At 59.2% G+C, this 25,017-nt stretch overlaps 1 long non-coding RNA gene across 2 annotated transcripts in view; it reads left to right on the top strand.

Moving 5' to 3' along the window:
• The first annotated feature begins 1,779 nt into the window (after positions 1–1,779).
• LOC140458779 (uncharacterized) overlaps positions 1,780–25,017 on the top strand; it is a 127,418-nt gene continuing 104,180 nt past the window's right edge. For both annotated transcript variants that reach the window (XR_011953695.1, XR_011953696.1), the window contains exons 1-2: positions 1,780–1,913; positions 2,880–2,995. This is a non-coding gene — a long non-coding RNA (uncharacterized lncRNA). The remainder of the gene's footprint in view (positions 1,914–2,879; positions 2,996–25,017) is intronic.

Here is a 25,017-nt window from a genome sequence, read left to right as displayed (position 1 = left end):
TTGAGAAGGTCACCAAGCATGTAGATGAGGGTAGGGCATTTGACATGGTATACATGGACAAAAGTAAAGCCTTTGACAAGGTTCCACATGGTAGGCTGTTGGAAAAAATGCAGAGCCATAGAATTGAGGGTGATTTAGCAGTTTCGATTAGAAACTTGCTTTCTGAAAGAAGGCAGCGAGTGGTGGTTGATGTAAAATATTCAGCCTGGATTCCAGTTACTAGTCACGTGTCACCAGGATCTATTTTGGAACCACTGCAGGTATAGGTGAATGGATTAGGAAATTTGCAGATGCCACTAAAGTCAGTGTAGTAGTGGACAGTGTGGAAGAATGTTACAGGTTGCAAGGGGACATGGATAAACTGCAGAATTGGGCTGAGAGGTGGCAAATAGAGTTCAATGCAACTAAATGTGAGGTGATGCACTTTGAGAAGAATAACAGGAAGGCTGAATACTGGGTCAATGGAAAGATTCTTGGTAGTGTGGTGTGCAGAGGGATCTTTGAGTCCATGTACATAGATCCCTGAAAGTTGCCACCCAGGTTGATAGTGCTGTTAAGAAGGCAAACGGTGTGTTAGGTTTCATTCGTGGAGGGATTGAGTTCCGAAGTTGATATACCATACTGCAACTCTACAAAACACTGGTGCAGTCACACTTGGAATATTGTGTTCAATATTCCTCTAGCTTATCTCTCCATGCTTCAGGCTCTCTGCCTTTATACCTGATGAAGGGCTTTTGCCCGAAACGTCGATTTTACTGCTCCTCGGATGCTGCCTGAACTGCGGTGCTCTTCCAGCACCTCTAATCCAGAATCTGTACCCCACCACATCACTTTGCCCCACAATCGTGGTATCTGGTTGTACAGAAGGAGGAGTGGCACAGTCTGTACTGAGATGCACTGGGGCCCTGAAACACATGGTAAAGACTGAAATCACCAGAGCATTGAGAGCCCCACCACATTGTTTGCATGTTCTATTGTTTTTACACTGTTCCTGCCTTCCTTTGTTTTTTCTTAATCAAGTTGTTATTATACACACCTGCACAAGCTGTGAAATGAACTCAGCCCTCTCGATCCAAGATTCAGGATATTTTCACCACATCACAAGGCATCGACTCTAACCTCCCCTGTCCCTTAGCCTACTGAGTCGCGCCTGAATCAACTCCGCAATTGGGAGGAAGGGGCGGAACAGGAGGACCGAGCAGCAGCCGGTCGGCTAACCAGAGTGAGTTAGGAGCGGGGCCAAAGCATTCTCGGGAGTGAACGCTTCAGGATTGGTCAGAAAGCAAACTATTTTGCAGGATTGATCATTCTCACTACATAGTGGAGCATTCAACCTTTCTCATGAATCAATGTGAGATTTTTACAAAATAGTTGAGATGTAAATCTGATAACGTACATTAGGGAGATTTAAACAATCCTTGGATAAATACATGGGTGATTTTGCAAAAGTTTAGGGCGACGAGCTGAGAATAATTCACAGGTCGGCGTGAATAATTCACAGGTCGGTTAACACAATGCGAGTAAGAAATTTATTTTCAAACTCCCAGAACGATTGGTAATTTACATACCTGGCTAGTATGGTTAAATTGGACCGAACAATCTATTTGCATACTAATGATCTCAATGACTGTAACTCGACAGAGCAACTGTTAATGACTAATATTTCACCCATGATCCTGTGTAGATATGAATATTCTCTATAAACTCACCGATAATCTCAGACGCACGCGCGGTTTGGATTCTATGTGGAGCATGCGCAGTGTCACATTGATCAGGACACAGAGAGAGAGAGACATGGAGCTGCTTTCTCCGGCAGCGGCTGCGATCGGATTCAGAGAGTCGCGCTTAGAGCCGGTGTGAGGGAGCCTCGCTGGGAAAAAGGAGCGAAGAGAATTCACAATTCCTGGATACAGGTTAAAAATAACTCTAAAAAGGCCCTCCAGGCCCGGGTAAGGAGGTGGCGGTCTCTGATCAGCGAAGCGGCCCAGGGTCACGGCCGCCATTTGTTTGAGGGAAGAAGGAGCGCGGGCCTCAGGGCCGCCATCTTGAGAAGGTCAAGGTGCAGGAGGCGGGGCTCTCGGGGTCTGTAGAACAATCAGAGGAAAGGGAAGCCCCATTGTTATTGATTAATCCCACGAACACAGCGTCACTGGGCGGTCCTGCTGGGATGTTTCACCCCATCAGAACCAGCAGCTCTCCTCCTCTCTCAGCTCCCCTTCTGTCCTTCCTGCAGCATCAGTCCCCTGGAACATTGAGCTGCCTGTCCTGTCCCTCCCTCAGCTGTTGTTTCTGTAATTACCTGTGATATCCCAGTCCCATCTTAGATTACTTTACTAAAGACAGGAATGCACCCGATGGACTTTTCTTAACATCAGCAATTGTTTAATACTCACTCACAGGTTTTTAATTGCATCGTTTTTGAAGCATTTACTTCACACTCAATCATTTGCAATGGTGGGATTTGAACCTGTGTCCAGAGAACACTTGCTGAGTTTCTGAATAAATTGTCACACAATAATGCCTCTAGGCCATCACTTCGCCTGCTCACAGTTTGTATATCCCAGTGCAACATGAATCAAAACTCTTTCTTCCAGCACAATTGTTTGACCCAGAACTCTGGTGATGTGACTCAGTACCTCTCCATGTGGTATCCCTCACTGTGTGGGTCTAATTGCTGCCTCTGTCAGCGTCTCTCACTCTTGAAGCTACTCCAGATCATGAGCCAACAGAATTCTCCACTCCAGAGAGGTGAGGCAGCACAGGTCAGGAATGGAGACTGGGCTTTTCCAGATCTCTGTGGGCTCAGTGCCATTCTATATGTGTAACCCTCAAAGCATTAGTCTAATTGCCCATTCTGCCTATTTCTGTGTCTTCTACAGGTACTCATGGAGTTCCTGACTCAATAGACTTGCCAACTGTTGGTTGGGACGATGGTTGGTCAGCCAGAAAGACAAAGTCAGGGAGGTCAGGAGTCTTCAATAAATCCTGTTGCCAGGTAAGATCATTCCAGTGCACAGAGCAGAAAGTAATAAGGGGGATCCAAACATCAGCTAACAAGACATGACATAGAGAAAGTGCTGGAGGGGGAGCACAGTACAGACACACCCCAGGCTCCATCACCACCCCTACTTTAAGTTTTGTTGTAATGAGACAGCATCGGGAGTTCCCAGTTATCAGTCCAGGCCTGTGCTTTCTTAGGGAGCATCAGAACAACTGAGGGGAAAGCAGGCCTCCCACGAGAGGGTGGTAATGCTGCCTGGGATCTTTCAGTTCCCTATTCCCTCTCCAACACTGTATCTATGGCTTGTATTGAGGACCAGTGTCTTCAATCATTCTAACTCCTATAACAGTTCCTATCTCTGTCATCTCCTCCCCTCTCACCAATTATTTCACATATTTGAAACCTCCAGTCCAGATGACCATCCGTATCGCTGTAACTTGCTTCAGTCTCTACAACATGCCTTGTCTCGATAGTCTCCTCCTCCAATAACTGGAGACATCGGGTCTGTTTCTGTGTGGTATGACTCTTCGGCCGAGGTTTCCTAAATGGAATGAGTTGCATTTGCCTGTGTTTGGCTCATCTCCCTTCAAACCTTCTCCTCTCCATGTACCTGCCCAAGTGTCTTTTCCATGTTGTAATTGTACTTGTTTTCACCATTTCCTCTTGCAGTCCATTCCGTCTATGCACCATCCTCTGTGGATAATGTTGCCCCTCAGCTCCCTCTTTAAATCCTTGCTCTCTCACCTCACGTTTATGCCTCTAGCTTTGGACTCACCTACCCTTGGCAATTCACCTTACTTAGACCATACATGGTTTCATAAACTTGTATAAGGTCACCCCGTGGCCTCCCCTACCCAGGAGAAATATTGACGACAGTGTTACCAATATCTCCAACTCATGTACTCAATGCTCTGACCAATGAAGACAAGTGTGCCAATTGCCGCTTTCAACACCCTGTCGCCCTGTGATGCCAGTCCAAGGAACAATGTAACTGCACCCCTTGGTCTCTCTCTTTTCTACAACACTGTTCAGGGCCCAACCATTACCCGTGTTAGTCCTCCCTGGTTTGTCTGAACTAAATGCAACAACTGAATTAAACTCCATCTTTCATTCCTTGGCCCCTTCGTCTTTCATTTTGGTCACATCTTGAGCAAACTCCAGTCAAGTTTGTGGGACATGTTTTCCCACGCACAAAGCCATGCTGGCTGTCTGTAATCAGGCCTTATCTTTCCAAATGCATGGACGGCCTACCTCTCAGAAAGACCTCCAACAACTGACCCACCCTGATGTCTCGCTCATCAGTGTGTAGTTCCCTGGCTTTCTCTTGCAGCCTTTCTTAATTAATGACACAACATTATAATCATAGTTGGAGTCATACCGCACTGTTCAGTTAACGCTAACCATACTCCAAAACAGATCTCATCCCACCTGCCTGTTTCTGGATCATATCCCTTCAAACCGTTCCTATTTCTGTACTAATCTAAATGTCTGTTAAACATTGTAATTGTCCCCATGTTCACCCTTTCCTTGGGAAGTTCATTTCACACCCAACCCACCCTCTGTGTAGCAATGTGCCTCTCGTGTCTTTTTTTTCATATGTCTCTCCTTTAAACTTAAAAATGTAGTGCCTTGTCTTGAAACTCCCCTGTCCATGGGAAAAGACAACTCCCATTAACTCTATCGATCCCCCTCATGATTTTATAAACTTCTATGAGGTCATCTGTCACCATTCAGGTTTCAGTGAAAAATACCAACCTATTCAGCCTTTCTTTATACTGAAGCCTTTCGTACCCAGCCACATCCCAGTAAATCTCCTCCCAACCCTTTCCAGCTGAATAATATCCTTCCTATAACTGGGCGACCAGAACTGGACACAGTATTCCAGAAGAGGACTCACCAATGGCCTGTATAATCTCAATGCGACTTCCCAACTCCTATATCCAAAGGACTGAGCAATGAAAGCAAGTGAGGCAAGCACCTTTTTTTAAACTATCCTGTCTCTCCATGTTGCAAACTTCAAAGAATTATGTAGCTGAACCCTGAGGTCCCTCTGTTCTACAACATTACTGCAGGTCTTGCCATTAATTGTATAAGCCCTGCCCGTGTTTGTTGTTCCAAATACATTACCTCGCATTTATTCAGATTGAACTCCATCTACAGTTTTTCAGCCATTCACACATTTCATCAGGATCCCTTTGTAATCTCAGAAAACCTTCTTCACTGTCCACAATGCCACCCTCCAGTCTATCAGCCTATCACACATAGCTCTCTATGGTACAAATATCTCTGCTAGGGGCCCTACAATTTCTTCACCAGCTTCCCACAATGTCCTGAGATACATTTGTTCAGGTCCTGGGGATTTATCTACCTTTGTGTTTTAAAACCTCCAGCCCCTCCTTTTCGATAATGTGGACTCATTTCAAGACATTGAGTCATAGAGATGTACAGCACGGAAACAGGCCCTTCAGACCAACTCCTGCATGACGTTTCGAGTCACATTTGCCACAATTTTGCCAATATCCCTCTGAACCCTTGCTATTCATACACCCATCCACATGCCTTTTAAGTGTATTTCTATCAGCCTCCACTATTTGCTCTGGCAGCTTATTCCATCCACTCTGCGGGAGCCAGTTGTCCTTTAGACCCCTTTGAAAAGTTTCCTTCGCCTGGGGAAATGACCTTGTCTATTGACCCTATCGATGACCATCATGATTTTAAACACCTTTTATCGGTTAACTCCTCAGCCTCCCATGTTCAACTGAAAACAGCCCCAGCCTATTCAGGCTTTTCCCTGAAGCACAAACCCTCCAACCCTGGCAACGTCTTTGGTCATTTCTTCTGATCCCTTTCAGGTTCCACGACATCCTTCCGATGGCATTGAGACCAGAATTACACACAGTATTCCAATAGTGGTCAGGCCAAACACTGTTTAGTTCCCCGAGCGCCCCAGTCTTTATCCACAGTAAGTTCCAAAGTGAAATATTTGTTTTGGATCTTGTAGTTTCACACATCGTTGCCTTCATTGATCATTAAGGAGACCGGGTTTGTCCCGAGCTCTTCTTTTGCTCTTAATACACTTGTAGAGTCTCTTTGGATTCTCCTTAACATTCTCTGCCAAAGCGATCTCGTGTCCCCTTTTTACATTCCTGATTTCCATCCTAAGTGTATTTCTACAGCCCCGATGCTCCTGAAGGGATTCCCTTGAGTCAGCCAGTTATATCTGACATGTGAACCCGTTTTTCTTGACCCCAGCCTCGAAACTCAGCCAGTGTTTCCTAATTCAGTCAGCATTGAGCTGCACACTAACAGGAACACGCTGGCGCTGAACGCTCCTTTTATCTCGGTTTTAAAATATTCCGACTTGCCAGACTTCCCTTTATCTGCAAATAGCCTCCCCAGATCTACTTTAAAAATTCCTGTCTAATACTACCTTGCTCCATTGAATAACTTTAACTTGTGGACCAGGCCTGTCCTTTTCCATCGCTATTTTCAAACTAATACAATTGTGGTAACTTTCCAAAGTGCTCCCCCACTAACACCTCAGTCCTGTTCCTGACCTTGTTTCCCAAGGGGAGGTCAGGTTTAGCCCCATTCTCCAGTTGGGCCATTTACATAATGACTGGGAGTTTTCGGAACACACTTAACAAATACCTTCCATCCAAATGCTTAACTTAGTAACAATCCCAGTCCAGGTTTGGAACAGTTAAGATCCCCGATCATTCCAACCCTATTATTCTAAGAGATATCTGAAATCTCCTGACATATTTGCTCCTTCATCTCCCATTGCCTATCACTGTAGTCCGACCGTAGAAAACTAATGACCAATGTTTATTTCTCAGTTCCACTAATATCGTTTAACTGGGCGATCCGACATGAATACTCCCTCTAGGTACTGCTGGGATGTTTCCCCCCAATCAAACCCACCAGCTCTCCTCCTGTTTTGCCTCCTGTTCTATCCTTCCTGCAGTATCTGTCTCCGGAACATTGAGCTGCTGGTCCTGTTGCTCCCTCAGCTGTGTTTCTGTAATATCTATGGGATCCCAATCCCAAGTTCCCATCCATGCTCTGGGTTCATCTGTCTTATCTGTCTGGCCCTTTGCATTGAAATAACTGGAGTTTAATCCACCAATTTTCCCTAATTGTCTGCTATGTTCTTGCCTGCCTTGTCTCCTTATATTGCTCTCTTGAACATTTGTACCAGCCTCAACTTTCTTTCTGGCCTTACGACTCTTTGGGGTCACACAGCCCAGCCAGACAAGTTTAAATCCTCTCGAGCAGCTCCAGCAACGTTCCCCACCAGGATGTGGGTCCCCCTCCTGTTCTCAGTTCAGGTGTATTCCCCATCCTGTCTACCTGTGCTGACACCTTCAGACATCCAGGGACTTACCCACCAAGGTCGATGTGTTCCTCAGTTCTCCAGGAGAACCTCCCATTCATGATGTATACCATTCGTTTATGAGACTTCCCACAGTGCATTACCTCACAGTGATCAGAAGTAAACTCTGTCTCCCATTACTCTGATCAGTTTATCATCTGATCGATATCAGACTGCAGCCTGAGACCATCCCCCTCACTGTGGACAACACCCTCACCTTTCATGTTTTCTGCAAACCTACTAATATTACCTTCTGCTTTCACATCCGAGTGATTAATGTCCACAATGAACAGCAATGGCTCCTGCACAGATCCCTGTGGGACACCCGCTGGGCAAAGGCTTTCAATCACAAAACCAACCCTCCACCAATTGTGGAGCCAATTTACCAACTTACCTTGGATCCCATGGGATCTTCCCTTTTGGACCAGCCTTCTGTGTGGGACAACGGAATGAAGACATGCCACCTTAATGAACTCCATATAAACCACATCATCTGCACTGCCCTCATCAATATCAGAGGGCAGTCGTCTAGCAAATCCATACAGACAATCCCTAATGAAATTGTGGGGGTATCCGTTTTTGGCGAATACATTGTATAGGTGTTCTTCTTCCTCTTTTTGCAGTTCTGGTGTACTGCAGTGTGTTGTGGCTCTTTTGAACAGTGTCTTGATGGAACTTCTTTTGTGTGTGTTGGGGTGGTTGCTTTCGTAGTTCAGGACTTGGTCTGTGTGTGTGTCTTTCCTGTATACCTTTGTGGTGAATTCTCCGTTCAGTGTTCTCTGTACCATCACGTCTAGGTTGGTTGTCCTTTTCTTTCTCTCTTGTGAATCAGATTCCTGTGAGTGTGGCGTTGATGATCCGGTGTGTGTTCTCTATTTCTGTGATTTTAATGATTACAAAGGTGTCATCTACATATCTGACCCAGAGTTTGGGTTGAATTTGCGGTAAGACTGTTTGTTCTAATCTTTGCATTACCACTTCTGCTATGAGTCCAGAGATGGGTGAGCCCATGGTGTTCTGTTGATTTGTTCATATATTTGGTTGTTGAATGTGAAGTGTGTTGTGAGGCACAGGTCCAGTAGTTTGAGTATGCCGTCTTTGTTGATATGTTCACCGTCCTGTTGTCTGTTCTGTATGGCCAGCAGGTTGGCTATTGTTTCTCTGGCTAGGGTTTTGTCGATGGAGGTGAACAGTGCCATTACATCAAATGAGACCATAGTTTCTACCTTGTCTATGTGTACATTTCTGATGATGTCCAAGAATTCCTGTGTTGACTGTACAGAGTGTCTGGATCCGCTGATCAGGTGTTTCAGTTTCTGCTGTAGTTATTGAGCCAGTTTGTGTGATGGTATCCGTGGTAGTGATACTATGGGTCTGAGTGGGATGGCTGGTTTGTGCACTTTATGTATTCCACAGAATCTAAGGGTGTTGTTGCTTTCAGTTTTCATTCGCTCTAGTTCAAACCTGGTTATCTGTCCGTTTTTTTTGTAGGTTTCTCAGTGTGTTGTTTATCCTATTGGTGAGCTGTGGGGTGGGGTCAAACTCCACACAATTTCATCCACAGATGCCTCAGGGAAAGACAACGGAACGAGGACATGCCACAAACCAAAGGACTAGCCACACTACCATACATCAAGAACAGTTCGGAACTGGCAGCCAGACTACTGCGATCACTGGGACTCATAACAGCACACAAACCAACAGCCACGCTCAGACAACAACTCACCAGGACGATGGACCCGATACCCAACATGAGCAAAACCAATGTAGTGCACAAAATCCCATACAAGGACTGCACAAAACACTACATCGGACAAACAAGAAGACAGCTAACGATCCGTATCCATGAACACCAACTAACCATGAAACAACACGACCAGCTATCCTTAGTAGCCACACACACAGATGACAAGCAACGTGAGTTCGACTGGGACAACACTACTATTATAGGACAAGCCAAACAGAGAACAGCCAGGGAATTCCTAGAGGCATGGCACTTATCCACAGATTCAATCAATAAATACATCGTCCTGGACCCGATATACCGGCCACTACAGCGGACAGCTCGAACTGACAACCGGAAGCGGCAGAGACAGGCCACTATAAATGCCGGAGGAAACATCACAGAAGCCCTTCACAGGAGGATCCCTGAGGATGTCACCTAGACAGGGGACGAAACGTCTGCAACACAAATTCCCAGCTCGGCGAACAGAACCACAACAATGAGCACCCGAGCTCCAGATCTTCTCCCAAACTTTGAAGCCCTTTCGACTCTACAAAGCTCCGTCATGAACAATCCACCATCCCTCTATTTCCTTTGCCCTCTTCAGTGTCTGCAACTCTCGCTGTATCTTCCAGTAACGTTCTTTAGATACTGCAGGTCTGCCTAGCTCCCCAGATAACCTGTTTAATCCCCTACAGCTCCCTCAATCACTGTAACACCATCTGCTCTGTCTAATCCTCCCCTTCCCACTGTCTTCCAGGCCCAACGGCGATCTTGTAAGAGAGCAGTGTGGAATGGGATGTTATAAATCTCAGCTGAGGCTTGAGGCCTACCATTACCTGGGAGTCATAAGGGGAGAGAACCTGAGAGAGAGCAGCACAAAGCGGGAGAATATAAATCAGTAGGGAGGGTCAAGGCCGACTGGGACTTGGATTTGGATAAAAAGCAGAGCAGGAGGCTCGAAGTCAGCACCGAGTCACAGAGGGAGTGACCGTGTGAGGGAGCAACTTGGAGCAGGGGCTTGAAGCTGACTCACACCGGGGAGAATCTAAATCAGCACTGAGGATCGAGGCCTAGTTGTACCTGAGAGTCACAGAGACGGTGACCCTGAGAGGGAGCAGACTGGAGTGAGAGCTGGACGATGATATGTCCGAGGAGACACATCACTGTGTGTGCACGTGTCCCTCCATTGTTCTGTGTATATGTGTGTGTATGCGTGTGTGTGTCCCCTTCCCGCGCTGTGTGTGTGTAATTCTCCTCACTGTGTGTGTTTTGTACCTCCCTCGTTGTGCGTGTGCGTGTTCCTCCCTCACTTTGTGTGTGTGTGTGTATTGTGTGTGTGTGTATCCCCTCTCGCTTTCTGAGCACATGTCCCACCCTTGCTCTGTCTGCGTGTCTCAACCTCACTGTGTGGGTGCGTGTCCCACCCTCGCTGTGTGTGTGTGTGTGTGTGTGTGTGTGTGTGTGTGTGTGTGTGTGTGTGCGCGCCCCTCTTGCAGTGTGTGATGGTGTCCTCCCCTCACTCTGTATGTGTGTGTATGCATATTACTCACTCACTGTGTGTCCCTCCCTCGCTGTGTGTGTGTGTGTGTGTGTGTGCGCGTGTGTGTGCATGTCCCTCCCTCGCTGTGTGTGAGCGTGTCCCACCCTCGCTGTGTGCGTGAGTCCCCCCCCTCGCTGTGTGCGTGCCTGTCCCCCCCTCGGTGTGTGCGTGAGCGTGTCCCTCCTTCGCTGTGTAGTGTGTCCCCCCCCTCGCTGTGTTAGTGTGTCCCCCCCCTCGCTGTGTTAGTGTGTCCCCCCCCTCGCTGTGTGCGTGTGTCCCCCCCTCGCTGTGTGCGTGTGTCCCCCCCCTCGCTGTGTGCGTGAGCGTGTCCCTCCTTCGCAGTGTGTGTGTCCCCTCGATGTGTGCGTGGGTCCCCCCCTCGCTGTGTGCGTGGGTCCCCCCCTCGCTGTGTGCGTGGGTCCCCCCCTCGCTGTGTGCGTGAGTCCCCCCCCTCGCTGTGTGCGTGAGTCCCCCCCCTCGCTGTGTGCGTGAGTCCCCCCCCTCGCTGTGTGCGTGAGTCCCCCCCCTCGCTGTGTGCGTGAGTCCCCCCCCTCGCTGTGTGCGTGAGTCCCCCCCCTCGCTGTGTGCGTGAGTCCCCCCCCTCGCTGTGTGCGTGAGTCCCCCCCCTCGCTGTGTGCGTGAGTCCCCCCCCTCGCTGTGTGCGTGAGTCCCCCCCCTCGCTGTGTGCGTGAGTCCCCCCCCTCGCTGTGTGCGTGAGTCCCCCCCCTCGCTGTGTGCGTGAGTCCCCCCCCTCGCTGTGTGCGTGAGTCCCCCCCCTCGCTGTGTGCGTGTGTCCCCCCCCTCGCTGTGTGCGTGTGTCCCCCCCCTCGCTGTGTGCGTGAGTCCCCCCCCTCGCTGTGTGCGTGAGTCCCCCCCCTCGCTGTGTGCGTGAGTCCCCCCCTCGCTGTGTGCGTGCATGAGTCCACCCCCTCGCTGTGTTCGTGTGTCCCCCCCTCGCTGTGTGCGTGAGTCCCCCCGTCGCTGTGTGCGTGAGCGTGTCCCCCCCTCGCTGTGTGCGTGAGTCACCCCCCTCGCTGTGTGCGATGGTGCCCCCCCTCGCTGTGTGCGTGTGACCCCCCCCTCGCTGTGTGCGTGTGACCCCCCCCTCGCTGTGTGCGTGTGTCCCCCCCCTCGCTGTGTGCGAGTGTCCCCCCCCTCGCTGTGTGCGTGAGCCCCCCCCTCGCTGTGTGCGTGAGTCCCCCTCCCGCTGTGTGCGTGTCCCCCCCCTCGCTGTGTGCGTGTCCCCCCCTCGCTGTGTGCGTGTGTGTCCCCCCTCGCTGTGTGCGTGTGTCCCCCCCCTCGCTGTGTGCGTGAGTCCCTCCCTCGCTGTGTGCGTGAGCATTTCCCCCCCCTTCGCTGTGTGCGTGTGTCCCCCCCCCTCGCTGTGTGCGTGAGCGTGTCCCTCCTTCGCTGTGTGTGTGTGTGTGTGTGTCCCCTCGCTGTGTGTGATGGTGCCCCCCCTCGCTGTGTGCGAGCGTGTCCCCACCCTCGCTGTGTGCGTGAGCATGTCCCTCCTTCGCTGTGTGCGTGAGTCCCCCCTCGCTGTGTGCGTGAGTGTCCCCCCCTCGCTGTGTGCGTGCGTGTCCCCCCCCTCGCTGTGTGCGTGAGTCCCCCCCCTCGCTGTGTGCGTGAGTCCCCCCCCTCGCTGTGTGCGTGTGTCCCCCCCCCTCGCTGTGTGCGTGTGTCCCCCCCCCTCGCTGTGTGCGTGTGTCCCCCCCCCTCGCTGTGTGCGTGTGTCCCCCCCCTCGCTGTGTGCGTGGGCCCCCCCCTCGCTGTGTGCGTGAGCCCCCCCCTCGCTGTGTGCGTGAGCCCCCCCTCGCTGTGTGCGTGAGTCACCCCCCTCGCTGTGTGCGTGAGTCACCCCCCTCGCTGTGTGCGTGAGTCACCCCCCTCGCTGTGTGCGTGTGTCCCCCCCTCGCTGTGTGCGTGTGTCCCCCCCTCGCTGTGTGCGTGTGTCCCCCCCTCGCTGTGTGCGTGTGTCCCCCCCTCGCTGTGTGCGTGTGTCCCCCCCTCGCTGTGTTCGTGTGTCCCCCCCTCGCTGTGTTCGTGTGTCCCCCCCTCGCTGTGTTCGTGTGTGCCCCCCTCGCTGTGTGCGTGTGTGCCCCCCTCGCTGTGTGCGTGTGTGCCCCCCTCGCTGTGTGCGTGTGTCCCCCCCTCGCTGTGTGCGTGTGTCCCCCCCTCGCTGTGTGCGTGAGCGTGTCCCCCCCTCGCTGTGTGCGTGAGCGTGTCCCCCCCCTCGCTGTGTGCGTGAGCGTGTCCCCCCCTCGCTGTGTGCGTGAGCGTGTCCCCCCCTCGCTGTGTGCGTGAGACACCCCCCTCGCTGTGTGCGATGGTGCCCCCCCTCGCTGTGTGCGATGGTGCCCCCCCTCGCCGTGTGCGTGTGTCCCCCCCCTCGCCGTGTGCGTGAGTCCCCCCCCTCGCCGTGTGCGTGAGTCCCCCCCCTCGCCGTGTGCGTGAGTCCCCCCCCTCGCCGTGTGCGTGAGTCCCCCCCCTCGCCGTGTGCGTGAGTCCCCCCCCTCGCCGTGTGCGTGAGCGTGTCCCTCCTTCGCTGTGTGTGTGTGTGTCCCTCGCTGTGTGCGTGTCCCCCCCCCTCGCTGTGTGTGCGTGTGTCCCCCCTCGCTGTGTGCGTGAGTCCCCCCCCTCGCTGTGTGCCTGAGTCCCCCCTCGCCGTGTGCGTGAGTCCCCCCCCTTGCTGTGTGCGTGAGCGTGTCCCTCCTTCGCTGTGTGTGTGTGTGTCCCTCGCTGTGTGCGTGTCCCCCCCCCTCGCTGTGTGTGCGTGTGTCCCCCCTCGCTGTGTGCGTGAGTCCCCCCCCTCGCTGTGTGCCTGAGTCCCCCCTCGCTGTGTGCGTGAGTCCCCCCCCTTGCTGTGTGCGTGAGCGTGTCCCTCCTTCGCTGTGTGTGTGTGTGTCCCTCGCTGTGTGCGTGTCCCCCCCCCTCGCTGTGTGTGCGTGAGTCCCCCCCTCGCTGTGTGCGTGAGTCCCCCCCTCGCTGTGTGCGTGAGTCCCCCCCTCGCTGTGTGCGTGAGTCCCCCCCTCGCTGTGTGCGTGAATCCCCCCCTCGCTGTGTGCGTGAGTCCCCCCCTGGCTGTGTGCGTGAGTCCCCCCCTGGCTGTGTGCGTGAGTCCCCCCCTGGCTGTGTGCGTGAGTCCCCCCCTGGCTGTGTGCGAGATTCCCCCCCTGGCTGTGTGCGAGATTCCCCCCCTCGCTGTGTGCGTGAGTCCCCCCCTCGCTGTGTGCGTGAGTCCCCCCCTCGCTGTGTGCGTGAGTCCCCCCCTCGCTGTGTGCGTGAGTCCCCCCCTCGCTGTGTGCGTGAGTCCCCCCCTCGCTGTGTGCGTGAGTCCCCCCCTCGCTGTGTGCGTGAGTCCCCCCCTCGCTGTGTGCGTGAGGTCCCCCCCTCGCTGTGTGCGTGCATGTGTCCCCCCCTCGCTGTGTGCGTGCCTGTCCCCCCCTCGGTGTGTGCGTGAGCGTGTCCCTCCTCTCGCTGTGTGTGTGCGTGTTCCCCCCCCCTCGCTGTGTGCGTGAGTCCCCCCCCTCGCTGTGTGCGTGAGTCCCCCCCCTCGCTGTGTGCGTGTGTCCCCCCCCTCGCTGTGTGCGTGTGTCCCCCCCCTCGCTGTGTGCGTGTGTCCCCCCCCTCGCTGTGTGAGTGTGTCCCCCCCCTCGCTGTGTGCGTGAGTCCCTCCCTCGCTGTGTGCGTTAGCATTTCCCCCCCCTCGCTGTGTGCGTGTGTCCCCCCCCCTCGCTGTGTGCGTGAGCGTGTCCCTCCTTCGCTGTGTGTGTGTGTGTGTGTGTGTGTCCCCTCGCTGTGTGTGATGGTGCACCCCCTCGCTGTGTGCGAGCGTGTCCCCACCCTCGCTGTGTGCGTGAGCATGTCCCTCCTTCGCTGTGTGCGTGAGTCCCCCCCTCGCTGTGTGTGCGTGTGTCCCCCTTCGCTGTGTGCGTGCGTGCCCCCCCCTCGTTGTGTGCGTGCGTGCGTCCCCCTCGTTGTGTGCGTGCGTGCGTCCCCCTCGTTGTGTGCGTGCGTGTCCCCCCCTCGTTGTGTGCGTGCGTGTCCCCCCCTCGCTGTGTGCGTGAGTCCCCCCCCTCGCTGTGTGCGTGAGTCCCCCCCCTCGCTGTGTGCGTGAGTCCCCCCCCTCGCTGTGTGCGTGAGTCCCCCCCCTCGCTGTGTGCGTGAGTCCCCCCCCTCGCAGTGTGCGTGAGTCCCCCCCCTCGCTATGTGCGTGAGTCCCCTCCCTCGCTGTGTGCGTGTGTGTCCCCCCTCGCTGTGTGCGTGTGTCCCCCCCCTCGCTGTGTGCGTGTGTCCCCCCACTCGCTGTGTGCGTGTGTCCCCCCCCTCGCTGTGTGCGTGAGCCCCCCCCTCGCTGTGTGCGTGAGTCCCCCCCCTCGCTGTGTGCGTGAGTCCCCCCCTCGCTGTGTGCGTGCATGAGTCCACCCCCTCGCTGTGTTCGTGTGTCCCCCCCTCGCTGTGTGCGTGAGTCCCCCCGTCGCTGTGTGCGTGAGCGTGTCCCCCCCTCGCTGTGTGCGTGAGTCACCCCCCTCGCTGTGTGCGATGGTGCCCCCCCTCGCTGTGTGCGTGTGACCCCCCCCTCGCTGTGTGCGTGTGACCCCCCCCTCGCTGTGTGCGTTTGTCCCCCCCCTCGCTGTGTGCGAGTGTCCCCCCCCTCGCTGTGTGCGTGAGTCCCCCTCCCGCTGTGTGCGTGTCCCCCCCCTCGCTGTGTGCGTGTCCCCCCCTCGCTGTGTGCGTGTGTGTCCCCCCTCGCTGTGTGCGTGTGTCCCCCCCCTCGCTGTGTGCGTGAGTCCCTCCCTCGCTGTGTGCGTGAGCATTTCCCCCCCCTCGCTGTGTGCGTGTGTCCCCCCCCCTCGCTGTGTGCGTGAGCGTGTCCCTCCTTCGCTGTGTGTGTGTGTGTGTGTGTGTCCCCTCGCTGTGTGTGATGGTGCCCCCCCTCGCTGTGTGCGAGCGTGTCCCCACCCTCGCTGTGTGCGTGAGCATGTCCCTCCTTCGCTGTGTGCGTGAGTCCCCCCTCGCTGTGTGCGTGAGTGTCCCCCCCTCGCTGTGTGCGTGAGTGTCCCCCCCTCGCTGTGTGCGTGCGTGTCCCCCCCTCGCTGTGTGCGTGAGTCCCCCCCCTCGCTGTGTGCGTGAGTCCCCCCCCTCGCTGTGTGCGTGTGTCCCCCCCCTCGCTGTGTGCGTGTGTCCCCCCCCCTCGCTGTGTGCGTGTGTCCCCCCCCCCGCGCTGTGTGCGTGTGTCCCCCCCCCCGCGGTGTGCGTGGGCCCCCCCCCTCGCTGTGTGCGTGAGCCCCCCCCTCGCTGTGTGCGTGAGCCCCCCCTCGCTGTGTGCGTGAGTCACCCCCCTCGCTGTGTGCGTGAGTCCCCCCCCTCGCTGTGTGCGTGAGTCACCCCCCTCGCTGTGTGCGTGTGTCCCCCCCTCGCTGTGTGCGTGTGTCCCCCCCTCGCTGTGTTCGTGTGTCCCCTCCTTGCTGTGTTCGTGTGTCCCCCCCTCGCTGTGTTCGTGTGTGCCCCCCTCGCTGTGTGCGTGTGTGCCCCCCTCGCTGTGTGCGTGTGTGCCCCCCTCGCTGTGTGCGTGTGTGCCCCCCTCGCTGTGTGCGTGTGTGCCCCCCTCGCTGTGTGCGTGTGTCCCCCCCTCGCTGTGTGCGTGTGTCCCCCCCTCGCTGTGTGCGTGTGTCCCCCCCTCGCTGTGTGCGTGTGTCCCCCCCTCGCTGTGTGCGTGTGTCCCCCCCTCGCTGTGTGCGTGTGTCCCCCCTCGCTGTGTGCGTGTGCCCCCCCCTCGCTGTGTGCGTGTGCCCCCCCCTCGCTGTGTGCGTGTGCCCCCCCCTCGCTGTGTGCGTGTGCCCCCCCCTCGCTGTGTGCGTGTGTCCCCCCCCTCGCTGTGTGCGTGTGTCCCCCCCTCGCTGTGTGCGTGAGCGTGTCCCCCCCTCGCTGTGTGCGTGAGTCACCCCCCTCGCTGTGTGCGATGGTGCCCCCCCTCGCTGTGTGCGTGTGACCCCCCCCTTGCTGTGTGCGTGTGTCCCCCCCCTCGCTGTGTGCGTGAGTCCCCCTCCCGCTGTGTGCGTGAGTTCCCCCCCGCTGTGTGCGTGAGTCCCCCCCCCCTCGCTGTGTGCGTGTGTGTCCCCCCTCGCTGTGTGCGTGAGTCCCCCCCTCGCTGTGTGCGTGAGTCACCCCCCTCGCTGTGTGCGATGGTGCCCCCCCTCGCTGTGTGCGTGTGACCCCCCCCTTGCTGTGTGCGTGTGTCCCCCCCCTCGCTGTGTGCGTGAGTCCCCCTCCCGCTGTGTGCGTGAGTTCCCCCCCGCTGTGTGCGTGAGTCCCCCCCCCTCGCTGTGTGCGTGTGTGTCCCCCCTCGCTGTGTGCGTGTGTCCCCCCCTCGCTGTGTGCGTGAGTCCCCCCCTCGCTGTGTGCGTGAGTCCCCCCCTCGCTGTGTGCGTGAGTCCCCCCCTCGCTGTGTGCGTGTGTCCCCCCCTCGCTGTGTGCGTGCGTGTCCCCCCCTCACTGTGTGCGTGTGTCCCCCCCTCGCTGTGTGTGAGCGTGTCCCCCCCTCGGTGTGTGCATGAGCGCGTCCCTCCTTCGCTGTGTGTTCGTGTGCCCCCCCTTTGGTGTGTGCGTGAGTCCCCCCCCTCACTGTGTGCGTGAGTCACCCCGTTTTTGTGTGCGTGAGTCCCACCCCTCGCTGTTTGCGTGAGTCCCCCCTTCGCTGTGTGCGTGAGTCCCACCCCTCGCTGTTTGCGTGAGTCCCCCCTTCGCTGTGTGCGTGAGTCCCCCCCCTCGCTGTGTGCGTGAGTCCCCCCCCTCGCTGTGTGCATGAGCGTGTCCCCCTCTCACTGTGTGCGTGAGTACCCCCCCTCGCTGTGTGCGTGAGTCACCCCGTTCGCTGTGTGCGTGAGTCCCACCCCTCACTGTGTGTGAGACCCCCCCTCGCTGTGTGCGTGAGTCCCACCCTCGCTGTGTGCGTGAGTCTCCCCCTCGGTGTGTGCGTGAGTGTGTCCCTCCTTCGCTGAGTGTGCGTGTCCCCCCCTCACTGTGTGCGTGTCCCCCCCCTCGCTGTGTGCGTTTCCCCCCCCCTCGCTGTGTGCGTGTCCCCCCCCCCTCGCTGTGTGCATGAGTCTCCCCCTCGGTGTGTGCGTGAGTCCCCCCCCTCGCTGTGTGCGTGAGCGTGTCCCTCTTTCGCTCAGTGTGCGTGAGTCCCCCCCCTCGCTGTGTGCGTGAGTGCCCCCCTCGCTGTGTGCGTGTGTGCCCCCCTCGCTGTGTGCGTGTGTCCCCCCCTCGCTGTGTGCGTGTGTCCCCCCCTCGCTGTGTGCGTGATTCCCCCCCTCGCTGTGTGCGTGATTCCCCCCCTCGCTGTGTGCGTGATTCCCCCCCTCGCTGTGTGCGTGAGTTCCCCCTCCGCTGTGTGCATGAGCGTGTCCCTCCTTCGGTGTGTGTGTGTGCGTGAGACCCCCCTCGCTGTGTGCGTGTGTCCGCCCCCTCGCTGTGTGCGTGTGTCCGCCCCCTCGCTGTGTGCGTGAGTCCCACCCCTCGCTGTGTGCGTGAGTCCCACCCCTCGCTGTGTGCGTGAGTCCCCCCTCGCTGTGTGCGTGAGTCCCCCCCTCGCTGTGTGCGTGAGTCCCCCCCCCTCGCTGTGTGCATGAGCGTGTCCCCCTCTCACTGTGTGCGTGAGTACCCCCCCTCGCTGTGTGCGTGAGTCCCCCCCTCGCTGTGTGCGTGCGTGTGTCCCCCCCTCGCTGTGTGTGAGCGTGTCCCCCCCTCGGTGTGTGCATGAGCGTGTCCCTCCTTCGCTGTGTGTTCGTGTGCCCCCCCCTCGCTGTGTGTTCGTGTGTCCCCCCCCTCGCTGTGTGCATGAGTCCCCCCCCTCGCTGTGTGCATGAGTCCCCCCCCTCGCTGTGTGCGTGTGTCCCCCCCTCGCTGTGTGCGTGTGTGTCCCCCTCGCTGTGTGCGTGTGTCCCCCCCTCGCTGTGTGCGTGAGTCCCACCCCTCGCTGTGTGCGTGATTCCCCCCCTCGCTGTGTGCGTGAGTTCCCCCTCCGCTGTGTGCATGAGCGTGTCCCTCCTTCGGTGTATGTGCGTGAGACCCCCCTCGCTGTGTGCGTGTGTCCGCCCCCTCGCTGTGTGCGTGTGTCCGCCCCCTCGCTGTGTGCGTGTGTCCCCCCCCCTCGCTGTGTGCGTGAGTCCCCCCTCGCTGTGTGCGTGAGTCCCCCTCTCACTGTGTGCGTGAGTACCCCCCGTCGCTGTGTGCGTGAGTCCCCCCCTCGCTGTGTGCGTGTGTCCCCCCCTCGCTGTGTGCGTTCGTGTCCCCCCCTCGCTGTGTGCGTGCGTGTCCCCCCCTCGCTGTGTGCGTGTGTCCCCCCCTCGCTGTGTGCGTGCGTGTGTCCCCCCCTCGCTGTGTGTGAGCGTGTCCCCCCCTCGGTGTGTGCATGAGCGTGTCCCTCCTTCGCTGTGTGTTCGTGTGCCCCCCCCTCGCTGTGTGTTCGTGTGTCCCCCCCCTCGCTGTGTGTTCGTGTGTCCCCCCCCTCTCTGTGTGCGTGAGTCCCCCACTTCGCTGTGTGCGTGAGTCCCCCACTTCGCTGTGTGCGTGTGTGTTCCCCTTTGCTGTGTGCGTGAGTCCCCCCCTTCGCTGTGTGCGTGAGTCCCCCCCTTCGCTGTGTGCGTGAGTCCCCCCCTTCGCTGTGTGCGTGAGTCCCCCCCTTCGCTGTGTGCGTGAGTCCCCCCCCTCGCTGTGTGCGTTAGTCCCCCCCCCTCGCTGTGTGCATGAGCGTATCCCTCCTTCGTTGTGTGTGCGTGAGAACCCCCTCGCTGTGTGCGTGCGTGTGTCCCCCCCTCGCTGTGTGTGAGCGTGTCCCCCCCTCGGTGTGTGCATGAGCGTGTCCCTCCTTCGCTGTGTGTTCGTGTGTCCCCCTCGCTGTGTGTTCGTGTGTCCCCCCTCGCTGTGTGCGTGTGTCCCCCCCCTCTCTGTGTGCGTGAGTCTCCCACTTCGCTGTGTGCATTAGTCCCCCCCTTCGCTGTGTGCGTGAGTCCCCCCGTTCGCTGTGTGTGTGAGTCCCACCCTTTGCTGTGTGCGTGAGTCCCCCCCTCGCTGTGTGCGTGAGTCCCCCCTCGCTGTGTGCGTGAGTCCCCCCCCTCGCTGTGTGCGTTAGTCCCCCCCTCGCTGTGTGCATGAGCGTATCCCTCCTTCGTTGTGTCTGCGTGAGACCCCCCCTCGCTGTGTGCGTGCGTGTGTCCCCCCCTCGCTGTGTGTGAGCGTGTCCCCCCCTCGGTGTGTGCATGAGCGTGTCCCTCCTTCGCTGTGTGTTCGTGTGTCCCCCCCCTCTCTGTGTGCGTGAGTCTCCCACTTCGCTGTGTGCGAGTCCCCCACTTCGCTGTGTGCGTGTGTCCCCCCCTTTGCTGTGTGCGTGAGTCCCCCCCCTATGCTGTGTGCGTGAGTCCCCCCCCAACTGTGTGCGTGAGCGTGTCCCTCCTTCGCTGTGTGTGTGTGTCCCCCTCACTGTGTGCGTGAGTCCCCCCCTTCGCTGTGTGCGTGAGTCCCCCCCTTCGCTGTGTGCGTTAGTCCCCCCCCTCGCTGTGTGCATGAGCGTATCCCTCCTTCGTTGTGTGTGCGTGAGACCACCCCTCGCTGTGTGCATGTCCGTGTCCCCCCCCTCGCTGTGTGCGTGTGTCCCCCCCTCGCAGTGTGCGTGAGTACCCCCCCTCGCAGTGTGCGTGAGTACCCCCCTCGCTGTGTGCGTGCGTGTCCCTCCCTCGCTGTGTGCGTGTGTCCCCCCCTCGCTGTGTGCGTGTCCCCCCCTCGCTGTGTGCGTGTGTCCCCCCCTCGCTGTGTGCGTGCGTGTCCCCCCCTCACTGTGTGCGTGTGTCCCCCCCCTCGCTGTGTGTGAGCGTGTCCCCCCCTCGGTGTGTGCATGAGCGCGTCCCTCCTTCGCTGTGTGTTCGTGTGCCCCCCCTTTGGTGTGTGCGTGAGTCCCCCCCCTCACTGTGTGCGTGAGTCACCCCGTTCGCTGTGTGCGTGAGTCCCACCCCTCGCTGTGTGCGTGTGTCCCCCCCCTCGCTGTGTGCGTGTGTCCATCCCTCGCTGTGTGCGTGAGTCCCCCCCCTCGCTGTGTACCTGAGTCCAACCCTCACTGTGTGCGTGTGTCCCCCCTCGCTGTGTGCGTTCGCGTGTCCCTCCTTCGCTGTGTGTGCGTGTGTCCCCCCCCTCACTGTGTGTGAGATCCCCCCTCGCTGTGTGCGTGAGTCCCCCCCTCGCTGTGTGCGTGAGTCTCCCCCTCGGTGTGTGCGTGAGTGTGTCCCTCCTTCGCTGTGTGTGCGTGTCCCCCCCTCACTGTGTGCGTGTCCCCCCCCTCGCTGTGTGCGTTTCCCCCCCCTCGCTGTGTGCGTGTGTCCCCCCCCTCGCTGTGTGCATGAGTCTCCCCCTCGGTGTGTGCGTGAGTCCCCCCCCTCGCTGTGTGCGTGAGCGTGTCCCTCCTTCGCTCTGTGTGCGAGTCCCCCCCCTCGCTGTGTGCGTGAGTCCCCCCCCTCGCTGTGTGCGTTGTCCCATCCCCTCGCTGTGTGCGTGCGTGTCCCCCCTCGCTGTGTGCGTTGTCCCATCCCCTCGCTGTGTGCGTGCGTGTGTCCCCCCCTCGCTGTGTGCGTGAGCATGTCCCTCCTTCGCTGTGTGTGCGAGTCCCCCCTCGCTGTGTGCGTGAGTCCCCCCCTCGCTGTGTGCGTGTGTCACCCCTCGCTGTGTGCGTGTGTCCCCCCCTCGCTGTGTGCGTGTGTCCCCCCCTCGCTGTGTGCGTGTGTCCCCCCCTCGCTGTGTGCGTGTGTCCCCCCCTCGCTGTGTGCGTGTGTCCCCCCCTCGCTGTGTGTGAGCGTGTCCCCCCCTCGCTGTGTGCGTGTGTGTCCCCCCCTCGCTGTGTGCGTGTGTCCCCCCCCCTCGCTGTGTGCGTGTGTCCATCCCTCGCTGTGTGCGTGAGTCCCCCCTCTCGCTGTGTACCTGAGTCCAACCCTCACTGTGTGCGTGTGTCCCCCCTCGCTGTGTGCGTTCGCGTGTCCCTCCTTCGCTGTGTGTGCGTGTGTCCCCCCCCTCACTGTGTGTGAGACCCCCCTCGCTGTGTGCGTGAGTCCCCCCTCGCTGTGTGCGTGTGTCCCCCCCCTCGCTGTGTACCTGAGTCCAACCCTCACTGTGTGCGTGTGTCCCCCCTCGCTGTGTGTGTGAGCGTGTCCCTCCTTCGCTGTGTGCGTGAGTCCCCCCCCTCGCTGTGTGCGTGAGTCCCCCCCTCGATGTGTGCGTGTGTGTCCCCCTCGGTGTGTGCGTGAGCGTGTCCCCCCCTCGCTGTGTGCGTGAGTCCCCCCCCTCGCTGTGTGCGTGAGTCCCCCCCCTCGCTGTGTGCGTGAGTCCCCCCCCTCGCTGTGTGCGTGAGTCCCCCCCCTCGCTGTGTGCGTGAGTCCCCCCCCTCGCTGTGTGCGTGAGTCACCCCCCTCGCTGTGTGCGTGAGTCCCCCCCCTCGCTGTGTGCTTGATCCCCCCCTCGCTGTGTGCGTGAGTCCCCCCCCCCCGTGTGCGTGAGTCACCCCCCTCGCTGTGTGCGTGCGTGTCCCCCCTCGCTGTGTGCGTTGTCCCATCCCCTCGCTGTGTGCGTGCGTGTGTCCCCCCCTCGCTGTGTGCGTGAGCATGTCCCTCCTTCGCTGTGTGTGCGTGAGTCCCCCCTCGCTGTGTGTGTGAGTCCCCCCCTCGCTGTGTGCGTGTGTCCCCCCCCTCGCTGTGTGCGTGTGTCACCCCCTCGCTGTGTGCGTGTGTCCCCCCTCGCTGTGTGCGTGAGTCACCCCCTCGCTGTGTGCGTGAGTCCACCCCTCGCTGTGTGCGTGCGTGTCCCCCCTCGCTGTGTGCGTTGTCCCATCCCCTCGCTGTGTGCGTGCGTGTGTCCCCCCCTCGCTGTGTGCGTGAGCATGTCCCTCCTTCGCTGTGTGTGCGTGAGTCCCCCCTCGCTGTGTGTGTGAGTCCCCCCCTCGCTGTGTGCGTGTGTCCCCCCCTCGCTGTGTGCGTGTGTCCCCCCCCTCGCTGTGTGCGTGTGTCACCCCCTCGCTGTGTGCGTGTGTCCCCCCTCGCTGTGTGCGTGAGTCCCCCCCCCCCGTGTGCGTGAGTCACCCCCCTCGCTGTGTGCGTGCGTGTCCCCCCTCGCTGTGTGCGTTGTCCCATCCCCTCGCTGTGTGCGTGCGTGTGTCCCCCCCTCGCTGTGTGCGTGAGCATGTCCCTCCTTCGCTGTGTGTGCGTGAGTCCCCCCTCGCTGTGTGTGTGAGTCCCCCCCTCGCTGTGTGCGTGTGTCCCCCCCCTCGCTGTGTGCGTGTGTCCCCCCCCTCGCTGTGTGCGTGTGTCACCCCCTCGCTGTGTGCGTGTGTCCCCCCTCGCTGTGTGCGTGAGTCACCCCCTCGCTGTGTGCGTGAGTCCACCCCTCGCTGTGTGCGTGTCCCTCCTTCGCTGTGTGTGCGTGTGTTCCCCCCTCGCTGTGTGCGTGTGTCCCCACCCTCGCTGTGTGCGTGAGTCCCCCCCCCTCGCTGTGTGCGTGAGTCACCCCCCTCGCTGTGTGTGTATGTGTCCCCCCTCGCTGTGTGCGTGAGTCCCCACCCTCGCTGTGTGCGTGCGTGTGTCCCCCCTCGCTGTGTGCGTGTGTCCCCCCCCTCGCTGTGTGCGTGAGTCCCCCCCTCGCTGTGTGCGTGTGTCCCCCCCTCGCTGTGTGCGTGTGTCCCCCCCCTCGCTGTGTGTGTGAGTCCCCCCTCGCTGTGTGTGTGAGCGTGTGCCTCCTTCGCTGTGTGCGTGAGTCCCCCCCCTCGCTGTGTGCGTGAGTCCCCCCCCTCGCTGTGTGCGTGAGTCCCCCCCCTCGCTGTGTGCGTGAGTCCCCCCCCTCGCTGTGTGCGTGAGTACCCCCCCCTCGCTGTGTGCGTGAGTACCCCCCCTCGCTGTGTGCGTGAGTACCCCCCCTCGCTGTGTGCGTGTGTCCCCCCCCTCGCTGTGTGCCTGCGTGTCCCCCCCTCACTGTGTGCGTGTGTCCCCCCCTCGCTGTGTGCGTGCGTGTCCCCCCCTCGCTGTGTGCGTGTGTCCCCCCCTCGCTGTATGCGTGTCCCCCCCTCGCTGTGTGCGTGTGTCCCCCCCTCGCTGTGTGCGTGCGTGTCCCCCCCTCACTGTGTGCGTGTGTCCCCACCTCGCTGTGTGTGAGCGTGTCCCCCCCTCGTTGTGTGCATGAGCGCGTCCCTCCTTCGCTGTGTGTTCGTGTGCCCCCCCTTTGCTGTGTGCGTGAGTCCCCCCCCTCACTGTGCGTGAGTCACCCCGTTTCGCTGTGTGCGTGAGTCCCACCCCTCGCTGTGTGCGTGACTCCCCCCTTCGCTGTGTGCGTGAGTCCCCCCCTTCGCTGTGTGCGTGAGTCCCCCCCCCTCGCTGTGTGCGCGAGTCCCCCCCTCGCTGTGTGCGCGAGTCCACCCCTCGCTGTGTGCGAGTCCACCCCTCGCTGTGTGCGTGAGTCCCCCCTCTCGCTGTGCGCGAGTCCCCCCCTCGCTGTGTGCGCGAGTCCCCCCCCTCGCTGTGTGCGAGTCCACCCCTCGCTGTGTGAGTGTGTCCCCCCCTCGCTGTGTGCGAGTCCCCCCCCTCGCTGTGTGCGTGTGTCCCCCACTCGCTGTGTGCGTGAGCATGTCCCTCCTTCGCTGTGTGCGAGTCCCCCCCCTCGCTGTGTGCGTGAGTCCCCCCCCTCGCTGTGTGCGTGAGTCCCCCCCCTCGCTGTGTGCGTGAGTCCCCCCCCTCGCTGTGTGCGTTGTCCCATCCCCTCGCTGTGTGCGTGCGTGTGTCCCCCCCTCGCTGTGTGCGTGAGCATGTCCCTCCTTCGCTGTGTGTGCGTGAGTCCCCCCTCGCTGTGTGCGTGAGTCCCCTCCCTCGCTGTGTGCTTGTGTCCCCCCCTCGCTGTGTGCGTGTGTCCCCCCCTCGCTGTGTGCGTGTGTCCCCCCCTCGCTGTGTGCGTGTGTCCCCCCCTCGCTGTGTGCGTGTGTCCCCCCCCTCGCTGTGTGCGTGTGTCCCCCCCCTCGCTGTGTGCGTGTGTCCCCCCCCCTCGCTGTGTGCGTGTGTCCCCCCCCTCGCTGTGTGCGTGAGTCCCCCCCCTCGCTGTGTACCTGAGTCCAACCCTCACTGTGTGCGTGTGTCCCCCCTCGCTGTGTGCGTTCGCGTGTCCCTCCTTCGCTGTGTGTGCGTTTGTCCCCCCCTCGCTGTGTGCGTGTGTCCCCCCCCTCGCTGTGTGCGTGTGTCCCCCCCCTCGCTGTGTGCGTGTGTCCCCCCCTCGCTGTGTGCGTGTGTGTCCCCCCTCGCTGTGTGCGTGTGTCCCCCCCCTCGCTGTGTGCGTGTGTCCCCCCCCCTCGCTGTGTG

Source organism: Chiloscyllium punctatum, chromosome 34 (genome assembly GCF_047496795.1).
Source record: "Chiloscyllium punctatum isolate Juve2018m chromosome 34, sChiPun1.3, whole genome shotgun sequence".
Lineage (NCBI taxonomy): Eukaryota > Metazoa > Chordata > Chondrichthyes > Orectolobiformes > Hemiscylliidae > Chiloscyllium > Chiloscyllium punctatum.
This window is presented reverse-complemented; position numbering and strand designations above follow the sequence as displayed.